Below are 16,555 nucleotides of genomic sequence, written 5' to 3'. Positions count from 1 at the left end.
ATGGGACAAATGGAGTAATTCATTATAATTAGGGTTAAATAGTTTCAATTAACGTTTATTAATCCTTTATTAAACCCTAAGTAGACTTTCTTAATTAAAACAATTAATATAATAATATTAATTTACTACCATGCGAGGAGTTCATGCCGATATATGGAAATCATTTCCTGGTCCTACTAAAATTTAAGTAAAATGAATTTTCATTAAAAACTAATCGGTCAAATAATGTACTTTAAAATTTTAATATTGGTCTTCTAGACACGTTTAATCATTAAAAAATATTCAAAATGACGCGGAGCATGCGCTTACTGAATATACGAGACGAGGAGATGAGTCGGTTGTGTGGTCTTCTAATTTTCCTAATTGGTTGAAGGACATTGTTACTTTCGATATTTTTTAATATATGGGTTTTTATCAGGTTTCGATTTTTTTTTTTGTAAAACTATAACATCATGATTTCGAAATCTAGAATTCCATTGGACAATTGGAGTGTCATCCTCACTTACATAAAATAGTTTCCGTTAGTATAAAAATGAGAGGCGGCTTTTTTACTGGTCTTTCTTTATTTTTTTGTGCTTTCCTTCATATTTTGTTTTCGCTCCCCATCCATAAATTCTTCATAATCATGACAACATGGATTTTTATTTAATCTTTGCATATAATTTTCGAGAAAGGAAGCAATAATTATGTTAAAAAAATCACAAATTTTCAGAATTTCCTTTGCAGTTACGCGTAGTAGTGATAATTGATATATGGATATGGCTGATCATAATTGATATTATGAGTTTGACTCATTCCTCACTCATTTTTATGGGATTTTTTGTAGCATGCGCTGCCACATAAATCCCTTTGTCCACCAAATTCGTATTTATTAAATACAGTATATCAAACTTTAGTAGTCAATATTCATTAGCAATTTTAATAGCTTGATTTAATTTAATTTTATTTTCGCTATTTTTTGAACAAGATTTTCATTATCCTATTAATAAATCAAATTAGTTCATAAAGTACTAAATTTACTAATGAAGAGATTGGCATGCCTTACTAATTTACAACAACATACTAACTGTAAATATTTAAACACACACACACACACTTTGACCAAATATTGGTTTTTGACAAATTTTATCAATCTTGCAATAATAATCTAATTTTTTTAGTAAAATAGACGCACCCGTATTTTTGACAACTGAAAAATTAATGCGCTGATAAGATTTTTTTTTCGTGAATTTGATTGAGACAAAAAATGTTGGATCTTGAAAAAAAAAATCATGCTATCATATTTTTCGAACGTGGAAAAATTTAGAATATGTCTAGTTTTTTTACAAAAATTAGGTTATTCAGTTACTATTAAAAAATTTATAAAATATGTCTCCAACTAAAATTGGATAATAGTTATCTTTTTGTAATCAATCCTACTACTATTAATCAATCCTATTAGAATTATGCTGACAGCCTGTATTCTAAGTCAAATTCAAAACTTGGACTATATCTAGAACATAAAAAATGGAGTATATTTTTATCAAATTATAAATACTACTACTACTTATTTATTCCTTATTAATTATCTCTAGCAAAACATAAAAATATGCGTATGGTATAAATTAATTGTGTAACACGTCATCAGCATCTTCTAGGTGAAAGATTTTAGTTGTAACTATTTAAGATACGCGGTTAAAAAAACATGTACAACTATATAAGTAAAAAGAATTAAGGGAAAAAGTACAGAAAAAAGAATATTGACATAATAACATTTGAATAAACAATCCATTTAGCTGAGAATCAAAATTGCTCTTTTTGAAGAAAGTTGTATAGCATCTCACTTTAAAACTTTGGTAAATAAAAAATTAAATATTTGCTGGCCTGAGTTTAGAGAGCAATAATTGGGACTCAAATCCCTAAGCATGTTCTCGATAATCATTACATACACATCCATTTGTCATTTGCATGTGTCTTCTATTCACCAACATCAATTAGTACCTCAATTTCAAAATAACACTACTAATAGATAATATTCCTCTTTCGACTATATAAATTCTTCAAATATAATTTCATTCTATTATATACTTATATGTCGTATTTCAATAGTCACTCAAAGTTACAAAGTAGTAATAGTTACAAAAAATTAATGTCTTTATTAATTGATATGTGTTACATTGTGTAAATGGCAAAATTAATTGGAGAAAATTTAGATAACTAGATCACAAAATTATTTTTAATCAGAATTTAGTAATCTATAATTCTAATTTAATATTTTATAACTAAAATTTATTAATCTATAAGTCATTTAACCAAATCCTAACGCCTCAAACTATAATGAAATAGATCCAGTGATCCTAGCTAGTCAAGTAGGGGTATAAAAGGCTTTTATTTATTTATTTTATTAATTGATGCACAACTCAAAAGAGGAAAAAAAAATCAAATTAATTGTTTGAAGCCCATGCTAATCACTCATTATGCCCAAATTTTTAACGTTTCATCGTACACTTTCTATATATATAATTTCACGAAAAAAAAAAGATTGTCTAATTTTGAATTTAAATAAAATACTGCTTAAGCACGCTGCACGCTCTGCGCCGCTGAGGGAGTATGTTTCTTTTCTTAATTAATCAATTCTGTTAAAGCTGATATAGAACAGAAAAAATATTTAATAGAGTAATGTTACATTAAAAACTATACTAGCTTTTTACTCCCTCCATTTTTTACTGGAGTAATGCTAACACAATTTACTTAAGTAGAAAATAATTTAATTTATTTAACTTATTTTTTAAAATAAAAATAAGATTTAGTTATTTTATCATATTCTCTACATTATAGTTATTTTTTTGCTGGTAACTTTTTTATTTTTATTAAAAAATAAATAAAAAATAAAAAATGCAAAAAAAATTAAAAAAAATAAGTACAATGTAGAGAATATAATAAAATAACTAAATCCTATTTTTATTTAAAAAAATAAATTAAATAAATCAAGATTATCCTTATTATATTAGTGTGTGGGTGGCCACATAGATTTATTGTTTTTATTAAGTGTCATCAGCCGTCAAAATACACATACCAATAAAATAAGATATTTTACATTTGTAACCTTAGTAATTGTCATAATAAATGCATATATACAACTAATTATTACATTCATACAAGTATTAAATAAGGATAAAATAGGAAAAATGTCATAAATATACTCTCAAATTTTGAAATGGAACACTTATTGAGAAACAGAAAAATGAGTTAAATGGGACACTTATAAAAAAATGGAGGGAGTAATTAATAAACTCGTAATGAGCGAACATTGGCTTCCGAGTTCGCATTAATCATGGTGGGATTATTGTTATTGTTATGCCTAAGCTTAGCTAGCATCATGGCTAATTAGCAAACTTTATTTTTATGTATATTTTAGCTAGAGAACTAAATTATATTTTTAGTTGCATTGCTTTATAGTCAATTCAAACTTTCATGGCTTGCATATATTAGTTTATATTTTTTAGTGCCTCTTAGATGTAAGTCGAGCTTGGTCCAACTTAATAAGCATCAACATATTTAATAAACATGGACTCACTAATTATTATAATATTTAAATCATAAATTCTTCTTCAGCTCCACCTATTAGAGTCCATGGAAGTGAATCATTCATTTTGATTTTTTTTTTCAGCTTTGTTACTTCAATTAGTAGGAGCAAAATGACAAGTGAATAGGTCCAGCCCCAAGCTTTTATGGAAAGAAAAAAAGACTATAAAAATTGAAATTTTTAGGAGCACAAAACTAGGAAAAAAGTTTTAGTGAATGTGCTTCTGAGTTCAGATGTTCAGACAAAGTGTTTTACTGGGAGTGACAGAAAACACACACGCATAATATATATGTGTTTGAATTTATATGAAAAATCTGCAAATATGATTGTCCATCATAATCAATATGTTTTGGTTGCTCTTTTTTTTTCACTTTATGTCAAAAGAATTTCTGCTGCTGATTTGTGATTGGGGCCCCTTCAATCATTTTATGGAAAAAAAGATTATACCTTTTGGCCCTTGTCTTTCTTCTTTTTTTTGGCCCAATTCCTGGCCGCTCTTAAATTATTATCTATATATATATAAAAAAATTATTTCAAAAATAATTTGAAATTCTATTATTCTATTAATTCTCCACTCCTAGAGAGCCCTTTCTCCATATTAAGGCTCTCTCAAATCAGCTCTCTAATTTATATTTTCATTTTATCTTTATTTGTACTGTATTTGTAAGTTAATTTAAAATTTAAAATTCAATCTTGTACTATTAATTTTTAAAAATTAATTTTTTTTTAAATTACATTATTTGAACTATGGCCGAATAGGACCAAATTGTGTCCAAATAAATAAGTTATTTTACCCAAAATAAAATTATAATGAAAAATGAAGATAAAAAAATAATAGCAAATAAAAAGGAGAAGGATAACATAAAAAAAAAAAACATACTGTTAAGTGTGAGCAATTACCCTCCACCAACCGCCCCATCACCCTTCTTTTTTACTTTTTTTTTTTGGTAATTCTGATAAGCCTAAAATATATTATTGTATGTTTGCATGTAGACAATAATTTTAGGATTAATAGTGTTTTATGTTCCGAACTTTAAGCATTTTTCATAAAATGTCCCGAATTTTCATTTTTTCCTAAAAATTCTTCGAACTTTTAATTTTTTCAATAAAATGTCCCACTATATAAAATTCGATGACGGATAGATGATTTATCTCTCCGAATGAAATGCTTTGGGAACCGTCATTGTTTGAAAATCATATTAGGAACCATCGTTGAAAGTTCAGAGTTTTTTTTATCATCTTTTCGTCATCGAATTTTGTATAGCGGAATATTTTATGGAAAAACTGAAAGTTTAGGATGTTTTAGGAGAAAATGAAAGTTCGAGACATTTTATGAAAAATACTGAAAGTTCGAGACATAAAACACTACTAACCCCTAATTTTATAACTCAGAATAACTAGTAAATTGCTGAAAAAATAAAAATAATAAAAACTAGTAGCATTAACTTAGAGTATAAAATGACAAATGTCAAATAGTAATCATTTGTCATTCATATTTATGTCACTCTTGACATGATATGTTTTTGGTCAAATTGTAGTAGATAAGGGTAAAGTCTAAGAATATAGAAATTATTTTGGAGGGTCCACCTAAGTCAAAAATCGACTGTCAAATTTATTTTCTTTGTCTCGCATCACAACTTCATAAGAAACTATTTATCACCTTCAGAAAAATGGGAACTATTTACTAGATTTTTTTTTAAATATCAATAATAATTTCGTTTATCTCCAGTCTCCTTATGACTTGAATTCGAATGCTCAATTTAATGACTGAAGAAAATATTTTACCTATTGAACTTCGCTTTCTTGTTTGGAAACTATTTGTTAGTTCATTTGTCAGAATTTAATCTTTACGAAAATTTGAGCAAAAATGTTTGGAATTGCATATATATTATGTTATATTTTTATATCATGGAACATTAATTTGTGGATCAATTTTGGTTTAAAAAAAAATTGTGGATCAATTCTATGAAGATGAAATAAATAAGACCTCCTGTCACAAAATTCATAATTTACAACTTAGTGTTTTTTTAGGTGAACTTGAAGTTCCACAATTGTTGGATATATATTACTCTCTCCGTCCCAAACGAAATGTCATGTTTCCCTTTTTGAGTTGTCTCAAACGAAATATCCTGTTTCTTTTTTTGACAATACATTCTTTCTATACTTAATATTTAAATAATTTCCACCAACCCATTTTTTCTACTTTATACACATTTCTTAATTTTCGTGCCGAAAAGAAATAGGTCATTTCGTTTGGGACGGAGGGAGTATAACAAGTAAAATGTTGGTAAATCAAATTATACTACACAAACGATCCTTATTTCAAGATATATACTAGTAACTTAATTAGTTAAATTAAATAAAGTTCGAAATTTCGAATCCACATGGGGAGCTTATTAAAAGTTAAACCTGATAAAGAAGAGATCTTTCAATGGCTCGACATCAAAACGGCAATTCCGAGAGATATCTTTCAACACTTCATTTCTTTCATTGCGGCTGGAAAAAAGAAGAGAGAAAGAAGACTGCTTAAAGCTTTGTGGGTGGGAACAGTGTGGTTGCTCTGGGAAAGCAGGAATGGTAGTCGTTTTCAGGACAAGACTTGGGATATTGATAGACTTGTCTTACAGATTAAGGGGAGACTTTGGAGCTGGAACGAGGCCTACAAAATCGTGGAGTTAGGAATTCCTTTTACTTCTTGGTGTTCCAAAGATTTTAAACTTGTTTTATTGTTTTGATTGGCATTCCTGATGCCTTGACCCTTTTCTTTCAATAAAAATTTTACTTTACTGATCAAAAAAAAAAAAAAGTTAAACCTGATAAAACCGTACAAAAATCCAACCCATCTTATCTCACTTTTTTGACTTTCCCATTAGAAATAGACGAGATGCAAGTATTAAGAAAGAGATATAAAATGGAAAAGAGGTCAAGGAAAAACAATACTTTAAAACAAGATCGAGTTGGATTTTGATCTACTCTCCAACATATTGCATAGAATGTTCATTTAACAAAAATATATTAATTGGATAATACAACCAAAGTAAGCTCCAATTTTTGCTTCTAAAATAAATTTGGAGTTTTCTAAAAATAAATTGAAAAATATTTTTGTGGATTTTAATAACTAGGAGTATTATTTGTGTCACTGTTAATTCGCATGAGCCGAGGCGTGGCTAAAAGTATGAAATAATGATGATGGTGATGACAATGTCAGAGGAATTTGCAATCATAACTCAAAATTTTATACTACTACAATTTTATGCGAAGCTAATACTATAGTAAATAAATGAAAAAAGTAAAACTGTCACGTAACTTTTCGATTATACTTTACTTTTATTTACTCATCTAATATAAATATTCTTAATTTCAAAGGAGCATTCAACAGGTGTACATTAAAAATAAAATTTAATGCGCATTTAAAAGTAAAAATGAATTTTAATTTTGCAATAAATGCAAAAGAAATAAGAGTACGTCTACTTTTTAGTGAATTTTTTTTCTGTTAACATTTTATTTTTTTGCAAGAGAAAGAAATACAACATAAAATGTATAACGTGATTATGTGTGTGGTGTCTCTAATATTTGTAGCATGAGGTGATCTTGGGTACACCCGGGTGTACCGTACAACCGGGTTATACCTTCACTAAAATTTTGACCCATACTCTAATTTGAATCCATATCATGACTCAACCCATATAAATAATACTATTATGAATACGGGTCAACCCGGTTGTACGGTACACCCAGGTGTACCCAAGATTTTGTGTTGTAGCATTGGCATCTGTATCGTGTAATGTCAAATAAAAAAATTATAAGTAGGTAGAAAATAGTAGGCTTTTCCAATTAATGAGGACGAAGAAATTAATGTGGATACATTAACAATAAATATAATTAAATGCTTGCTCCCAAAATTGTAAACATTAATGCATCTTCTCCCCTAAAAAGACATAATTTAAACATTAATGCGTGTTGACTTATAAGTGTTAATACATTCATTTCAAAAAAATTGAGAACTGCAGAAACATATCAATAGGCGAGTTTTTACCAATCTTTTTCTGCATTATACTTGTGCCATATAAATATAAGAAATAATGTAGTCAAATGTCCATAATGAAGATTAAAAATCAATTTTTGGCCCCTAATTTTAAAACATCAAAATATGGCCATTAATTAGGTGGTATGCCTAATTTGCCATTTTTACTCGGCCGCTGGGGTGATTGCTTGGCCGCTGGGATGATTGCTCGTCCGCTGAAAGCTTATGGGTGAGTCGCTGCGCGTATGACACTTATGGTACTAATAGTGCCATACGCATCATTTTATTACTTAGTTTTATTTTGGATTTTCGTTGGCACTTATGACACTATTAATAGTACCATAAGTGCCAAAATGACCATTTTAAACACTTCCCCGCAGAATTTAGATTATCCATTTAGGGTTTAGATTATCCATTTAGGGTTTAAATTATCCATTTATGATTTCTTGATTCTATTACTGTTGTTTCTGTTGTACGTACGACACGTATGACACTATTAGTGCCATAAGTGCCCAAATGATCATTTTACTTGGTTTTATTTTGGATTTTCGTTGGCACTTATGGCACTAATAGTGTGCCAACGAAAATCCAAAATAAAACCAAGTAAAATGATCCTTTCGGCACTTATGGCACTAATAATGTTATAAGAACCAGGGGGCTTAGCTCACCTGGTCACCGGGTCCTCACTTTAGTGATGAGACTCGGGTTCGATCCCCATTGGGAGCGAATTTGGTGTTTGGAGAGATACGGTGGGCTTGGTGATTTCTTGGAGTGTTTGGGGTACTAACTGTTAACTTCTAACATTACTTTGTCCGATCAAAAAAAACTAATAGTGTTATAAGTGTCAAAATGATTATTTTACTTGGTTTTATTTTGGATAGTGCCAACGAAAATCCAAAATAAAACCAAAGTAAAATCTTGGCACTTATGCCACTAATAGTGCCTAATCCGATTCGGCACGCGACCCGCGTGCCTGATCCTATCCGGTCCGCCTCATTAAGGGCAAAAACGTTCAAATCAATAAAAATGGTCAAATTTTATGTTTTTTCAATGTGTGGCCATAAATTGTGTTTTATGCTTCATTTTGGCTACTTCAAAATTTTACTCTAAATATAATAACTTATTTCCTTTTTTTTTCTGACGACACTATGAATCTTCAAAAAACAAATTCAGAAGATTTTGTAAAGATTTAACACCCATAATTTTGAGCGAATTTTATACTGTTTAATCATTAATTGATTATATCATCATTGTTTCTATATCAACTATTCCTCATCGTGTAGCCATTATCCATGAAAGATTATCTATAATTAATGAAGGATTTTTTTTATTTTTTATTTTAAATTTGAACGTAGACACGGCCAAGCAATAATAAAATTACAAAAGATCCAGTGAGACCGTCCTATCATAAAACGAGTCAATAATCATATCGAAACTTAGAGCATATACAGCGGGGGTGACCTGATAGAGGGGGGACCACATTGGGTCAAGAAGACTGCAGTGGGATGACATGATAGCTGACTTGATTTTTTTAGTTTTGATTTTTGTATTTTTCATTTAATTTTAATTGCACACATTTAAATAACACAATTTACTTCAAATTTAAATTGCATTAATTTTAAAATTCTAAAAATTACATTAAAAAAATTACATAAATCTTCAAAATTTAAAGACATATCCTAAAATAACTATTTTGTAAAAATTTTGTTTACATGTCCAAAATCATAACATGTAAAAATGGAATAAAATTTATAAATTTTATAAATTTATTAATTTATAAAAAAATTTGTTCTAGGAATATGAAGAAATATTAATTTATTGGAATTTACATGTCTTGGTTTTTAAAAATGGGGTGAACGGCTATTAAAGCAATTAATTCATTTTTTTTTATTAGGGGCGTATAAAACACGCACCCAATTTAAAGGATGTCAGGCTTGACCTAATAGATCAAGTCACACTCGAGTGGGAGGGGGCTGCAGTGGGCGACCCGATAGGATGGGTGGCTCGAGACCCCCTATCGAGGCACCCACTGCGGGTGCTCTTATATCTTAATGGCATGTTTATATATCATTTAATATAAATTTAGATTAGACAAGTGGATGTAAACACCTATAAAATTTTAACCTGTAAAATAATTTTATAGTACTAATGAATAATATAAGTTGTGTACATGTGTTGGTCTAGTGATATAATATTAATTAGGGGTGAGCAGTCGGTCCGGACCGGACCGAACCGACGAAATCGAGGACCGAATTTTCAATGTTTTTTGGACCGAACCGGACCAATTGAAACCCAAGGACCGAACTGAAACCGAACCGAAACCTCCATCGGTTCTCAGTCTGATTCGGTCCAAAACCGACCATTTTTAAAATATTAACAATATTAATAAAAATATTAGAAATTAATAAAAATATTAGAAATTAATAAAAACATTAATTTATTAATAAAAATATTAGAAATTAATAAAAATATTAAATATATATTTAAAATATATATTCGGTTCGGTCCGATTTTCGTCTGTTTTGGTCTCCCCGGAACCGGGACCGAACCGAAATATTTTCGGTCCAATAAAATAGGACCGGACCGGACCAATACATGGACCAAAACCGGTCCGGACCGTCGGTTTTGGTCCGATTTTGCTCACCCCTATTGTTAATAAAAATATTAGAAATTAATAAAAATATTAAATATATATTTAAAATATATATTCGGTTGGGTCCGGTTTTCGTCTGTTTTGGTCTCCCCGGAATCGGGACCGAACCGAAATATTTTCGGTCCAAGAAAATAGGATCGGACCGGACCAATACATGGACCAAAACCGATCCGGATCGTCGGTTTTGGTCCGATTTTGCTCACCCCTATTGTTAATGCTTGAGGTCAAAAATTTTGAATACAAATTTATTTTATTTATATTTATTTAATAAATAAATATATAAAAGGTAATGAATAATTCAAAAATGCATCACCTCAAACAAAAAACAACATGGAGATGTGTAAGAAGCGGATTTTGATTTGGCGACTCGTGATCTTTTCCATATTCACACGCAAGAAGTAATAAGATGTACTCCCTTCGTCCGCCAAGATTATGTAAAAATTACTATATTTGGCGTCCGCTAAGATTATGTCACTTTCCTTTTATGCCAATGGTCCCACCATCCTCTTTAATATTTTATTCTTACTAACACTCTTTATTTACAAAAAAACCCACTCAAAATTCAATCTCAACCACACATCTCATAAAGTGGTGGGACCCTTTCTCCACTACATCAAAATCATCACCAATTTTATTAAATCCCGTGCCCAAGCAATTTTACATAATTTTGGCGGACGGAGGGAGTAACATCATTTCAGAAAATTGGAAACTATTTAAGTGGGAGCCCCTTTCTTTTATACTTCCCACTTATAATATCCAAAAAAAGAATGAGATACGTGAATTAAAAAAAAATAGATAAAATAAATAAAAATAATGTAAATAAAAGAGAAAGATAAAGAGAATAATAAAAAAGTAAAATAAGAAAAGAAATAAAGAGAATATATAAAATAACTTTTTTTTTAAAATTGAGATATAATAAATGATTCCCAATCCAAAAAAATTAAGACTTTATATATAAACAAGACAGATGGATTATGAATTTGTGAAATGACAGGATCACAATTCACACACACAAGGGAGAGAGAGAATGAGAGTTCACATTGATCATCATTAATCCCACTCCCATCTCCCCAACTGTCGATTTGTCCACCATATTATTCCTTTATGTTTTTTTCTTCTTTTTTTTTTTTTTTTTTTTTTGCACCTCTTTATGTTTTCGTCGACCTTTTTTCATTCAATCTTTTTTCTGATTTTGGTTTAAATTCAGACCTCACCTCACCCACATCTCTTTGCTCATTGTTTTGGAGCCTACTATTGATTTACCCATTTATCCTTATCGTCCAATTCAATCAATTTCTTTTTTTCCTACGCTCGAATAAACGTCATGTAAATTTTTCCTTCCCATCTTACAAAAACAATTGAGGCTGCAATTCAATCAATTTCTTTTTTTCCTACGCTCGAACAAACGTCATGTAAATTTTTCCTTCCTTACAAAAACAATTGAGGCGGAACCTCTATACCATACAAAGATGGATTGGAAATACTATCCGCACGCAGGCGAAACTACTACCCACATAAAATTATTCACACATAAGGGACCTCTACACCATACAAAGGTGGAAAACTACCCGCACAACAGGTGTGATTGAACCAAAACCTCTCATAAAGAAGAGTCTTTGAGTGCTTTAGTTTGACATTTGAGTTAGGCATCATTGAAGTAATTTATTTGGTACGTAGAGTAAATTTATAAAATTTGGTGTCAATTTTTAAATTTTTTCGAATTATAATTGCAAAAAAAAAAAAAAATAACAAAAGAGTTTGAAATAAGGGACTACTACCTACGTGAAAAGAGGATACATTTTATTTAGCCCAATACTCTGTAGTCATTTTCAGAACTACGATACGCATATAATGAACCATAATTAGAACCATAATTATCAATTGATACGAATTAATATAAATAAAAAATTACAGAGTATTCAATTGATAGTTATGGTTCATTATATGCGTATTCAATTGATAGTTATGGTTCTAATAAAAATATTTAAATTATACATAATTATAATTAAATACTCGGACTATCACAAAAACAACAAAACAAAAACCTGTATAATCCAATTTTTGGATTTGAAAATATTACGTAGCTCGTTAAAGATTATTATTTAAAAAATAAACAATAAAACGTTTGACGATAGCTCATATTATCAACACGTATTAAACTTTCCATTAACGGCTGGCAAGCCACCTAATATTTGTAGAGTTGAGAATTATTTTTGTGACATTTTATTTTTATTTTTGCGATAGTTCAAATATCTAACTGTAATTACTAATTATATATAGTTTAGATATTTTTTTAAAATATCAATAATTTCAGTAATTTATTGTAATTATATATATAATTCAGGACAATTTCATTAAAAAGGGGAAAATAATTAATGCGCACGTACTCTAAAAACAAGATATTGAGACCCTCCAAAGACAAAGTTGATCCTTAATAATGACTTATAGATTATGGAACTTGTTTGTTGAGTTCGATTAGCCGTATTGTCTTTTTTTTTTTCTTTCAAAAATTGTAAAATTAAAATTAAAATGCACAAATGTATTTGTTAGAAAACACCTTAGTCCAACTAAATGCATCAATAAGCCTACACGCAAGTGACGCAACTCTGAAACCTCGTCATTTATTTAAGACTATTTTGCTAAGTTTGACAACAATCATAAATAATTAAGAAATTAATAACTAATTTGTATGAATAAGAAATAAATAAAACCCCATAGAGGCACTCTCCCGTGCAACCGGTTGCATCGTGCAACTGGTTTCTGAATGACACTACTTCAACATACAAATGACACTTGAAATAGTGCCATTTGAAAATGTTCAAGTGTCATTTGTATATTCAAGTAGTGTCATTTAGAAATGTTCAAGTGTCATTTCTCGAATGAAGTAGTGTCATTTTAGAAACTAGTCGCACGGTGCAACCGGTTGCACATGAATATTTGTGAACTCAATAAAGGTGGGGGTATCCGTCTCCACCAATCAAATTTTATAAAATCATAAAATTATCGATATATTATGTATTACTGTTTTCAGAAAACAGTGAACTGTGTATAAAAATTTTCACACGGGAGATCATACACAATTTTTGTTTATGAAAGTTTGGATATTATTTTGATAGATGCAGGGGAATAGGTTGGGGGTATTTTAGATAATTTTCCTGAATAATTCTAAAATTTGTGACTTCCGTTTTTTATTCACGTCTAATAGGAAAATTAAATTTAAAAATCCAGGATTAGAATTAACACGCAAACACACCTACACAGAGACTATTTATTTACTTATTTTCAAGAAAATGAGTTTTGGTTGTTGAAAGTAGTGGGCATTTGGATAGTCACAATCCAATCAAGAAGCACATGAATTAGTGGGGTGGGTGGTGTGATTTTAAGTACATACTCACCCATTTACTTATCCACTATTAATTTTTTTAAAAGTTATCCACATTTTTAAGTTTGGGTTAATTCCATTTTGTCAATAAAAATAAATTTATTTAATTCGATCACTTCCTAAGATTTTATGGAAATTTTGACCACATTCGAAGTGCGCATCTCGCGAGTTAAATAAAAATCTTAATCGGAATCACCAAACGTATAAAAAAAAACTTACTTAGTATCATATAGAAGGAGATGCGTGTAAGAGTTAGAGCCTCCCTCGTCTTGCACGAGTTTTTATTATCTACCAAATAAGCTTATAACACTTGCGTGTCCCAATATTTTTATTTATTTATTTTTAATTATAATTATAACTGGATTAAGCAAACATATAAAACGCACTATCAAAAAAAGAATAAGGGGGTATTTACAGTAAAATACACGTACTTTCAACAAATTCTGATTTTTCCCAATATTTTTAAAATTTGAATAAAAATACTCTCCTTTCAATTTTTTCTAATTTTTCCCACGAATATGATATACTCCAAATAGAAGCTAATTTTAGGTCTTTTGATTTAGAACTTTTAATACTTAAGCATGGAGGATTTTCAATTCACATATGCATCGACTTTATTATGTCACTTTTATTATTCCTCACGCATAGGTATCAAAAAACTAAGTCAAAAGCCCTAAAATTAGCTTCTATTTAGGGGTATTTCATACTTGTGGAAAAAATCAGAAAAAATTGAAAGGTGGTTGATAACACTCGCTTTTCCATGGTTTTTAATGTTCTTATGATGTTAATTTTATAGGGAATTGAGTGTTTGATAGTTATTTTATGTTTAAATTATTTTATCTTGTGAAATATGATACTTGCTCGTACTTTGATGAATTTTACAGGAATCTTGAGATCAAATTTGGAAATATGGTCTGAAATAGAAGTTGTAGTTCGTCTCGAGAGAAGTTCGTCAGCTCAAACGGATTGCAAATCGGAGTTCAAACGAGGAAGATATGGTCAAAACAAAAATGTCGCGCGCAGCAGTCCGATTTCGGCGACTCACTGGTGTAGGTCGCCGAAATCGACGTTTTGAAGGTGAAATTTGGCGACCTACTGGAGGCGACCGCCGAAATCGACGTTTTGAGGCTGAAAACGGCGACCCACTCAACAGGTCGCCGAGTTCGCCGAGTCGGGCGATTTTGCAAGTTTTTTCGATTTTTAGAGTTCTTCTGGGTTTCAAACTCTGTTTTTTTTTACCCTGAAACTATATATAGGTCATCTTTTGGTCTATTTAGGGTTCCCAACTTTAGTTTTTTAGTTTCATAGCTTTAGATTATTATTGCTTTACAGTTTTTAGAGTTTGGATTGAATTTCTGTGAAGATTGAAGATTCAAGATTTTTTATTTAATTTTATTTAATTTAGTTTTTACAATTGCGTTCTTTTTCATTATGGTTCTGTTTTATTTCATTATGTCTGGCTAAATTTTTAATCTGATTCTAGGGTTTGTAAATAGTTAATTAGATTTATGTGATTAATTTGTTAATATCTATTTGTCTTCCAGTTTATGATTCATAATTCCTGATGCTTGAATTCTTGTGAATTATCTGGCCAACAGTTTGCATGTTTAGCTATTCGGTTTGAGACCCAGCGGAGATAACTGTTTAGCGGATTCAGGAATGTATGATATGATCTTAACCTTGAGACCTAGGGGAGATAGGTGGATCATAGAGAGCTATTCTTATATGTTTTTGGGAGTTAGTAGATTTTCTTGAGACCTAGCGGAGATAGAGAATTTACTAATCTACGATCGTTGCTGCTCTAGCGAGAGTAATTAATTAATTAAGTGATCTCTCATCATAACTGGATTAAACTAGTTATATAATCACAAATTTGTCATTCAATATTGAAATTGATTTAAAATCAATTTAAAATTAAGAACTCCATTTTTAATATACTATAGATAAATAAATATAATTATACGAATAGTTGCAGGTTCATTCTTACTAAATCATTTCTCACTATATATACAGATCCACACGTCAATTTCATATTTTCATGTGACTGTTGATTGGTATTTGGGAAAGCCGTATAATTTAATTATTTTCAGTTTTTGTTACCACATAAAAAACAAAATGGTACTTTCGAAATACGCAACATACGTAATTTATCAAAAAAGAAATACGCAACATACGTAATAGGTGCATACATATTTAAATCGGGATGGTGCATTTGTGATTTGTTACTAATATTTTTTAAGTTGAGATTGTGATTGTTAACTACATATTTCAAGTTAAGAAAGTTAGACTCATCTAAAAATTTTCCCTTATTAAAATTTTTTAAATTTAATGAATTGAGATTTATTTACATTATACCTTTATATGATGTAGAAGTCCCGTCTACATATGAATAACTTATTTATATAATAAATATCTCTTGTAATTCTAAAATGAAATTCGTAAATTAAGATTTATTCACATTTACGTTATTTTGCGAATGTATCATATCATCTCATTAATTACAAATTACTAGCACTTATCAATAGCAGTGGATCGAGATGAGTTTGAACTCGTTAAAATACAAAGTTTGAAAATATTTGTATGGTACTTAGAGGTGGTAGTATTTCGAAAGTAAAATTGAAGCACTCAAAGACTATTTTTTATGAGACGTTTGAGTTCAATCTCATCTGCGTACGGTGTAATTTTTCACTTTTGTATGGTGTAGTTGTCTTGTCTACGTGTAGATATTTTCATTTTTGGATGGTGCAAACAAAATTAATCAGAATATTATTTTTAATTACTTTTTATTCATAAAACCGTCTCATCCGATCATTTATCTACTACTAGTACGCGCGCCCGTGCGATGCACGGTTAACATCAAAATTAAATGAAATTTAAAATAAATAAATACTCCCTCCGTCCATGAAATGAGTACCCATATTTCATTTTTCG

This window comes from Salvia miltiorrhiza, chromosome 2 (assembly GCF_028751815.1).
Source record: "Salvia miltiorrhiza cultivar Shanhuang (shh) chromosome 2, IMPLAD_Smil_shh, whole genome shotgun sequence".
Taxonomy (NCBI): domain Eukaryota; kingdom Viridiplantae; phylum Streptophyta; class Magnoliopsida; order Lamiales; family Lamiaceae; genus Salvia; species Salvia miltiorrhiza.
Note: the sequence above shows the minus strand (reverse complement) of the source record.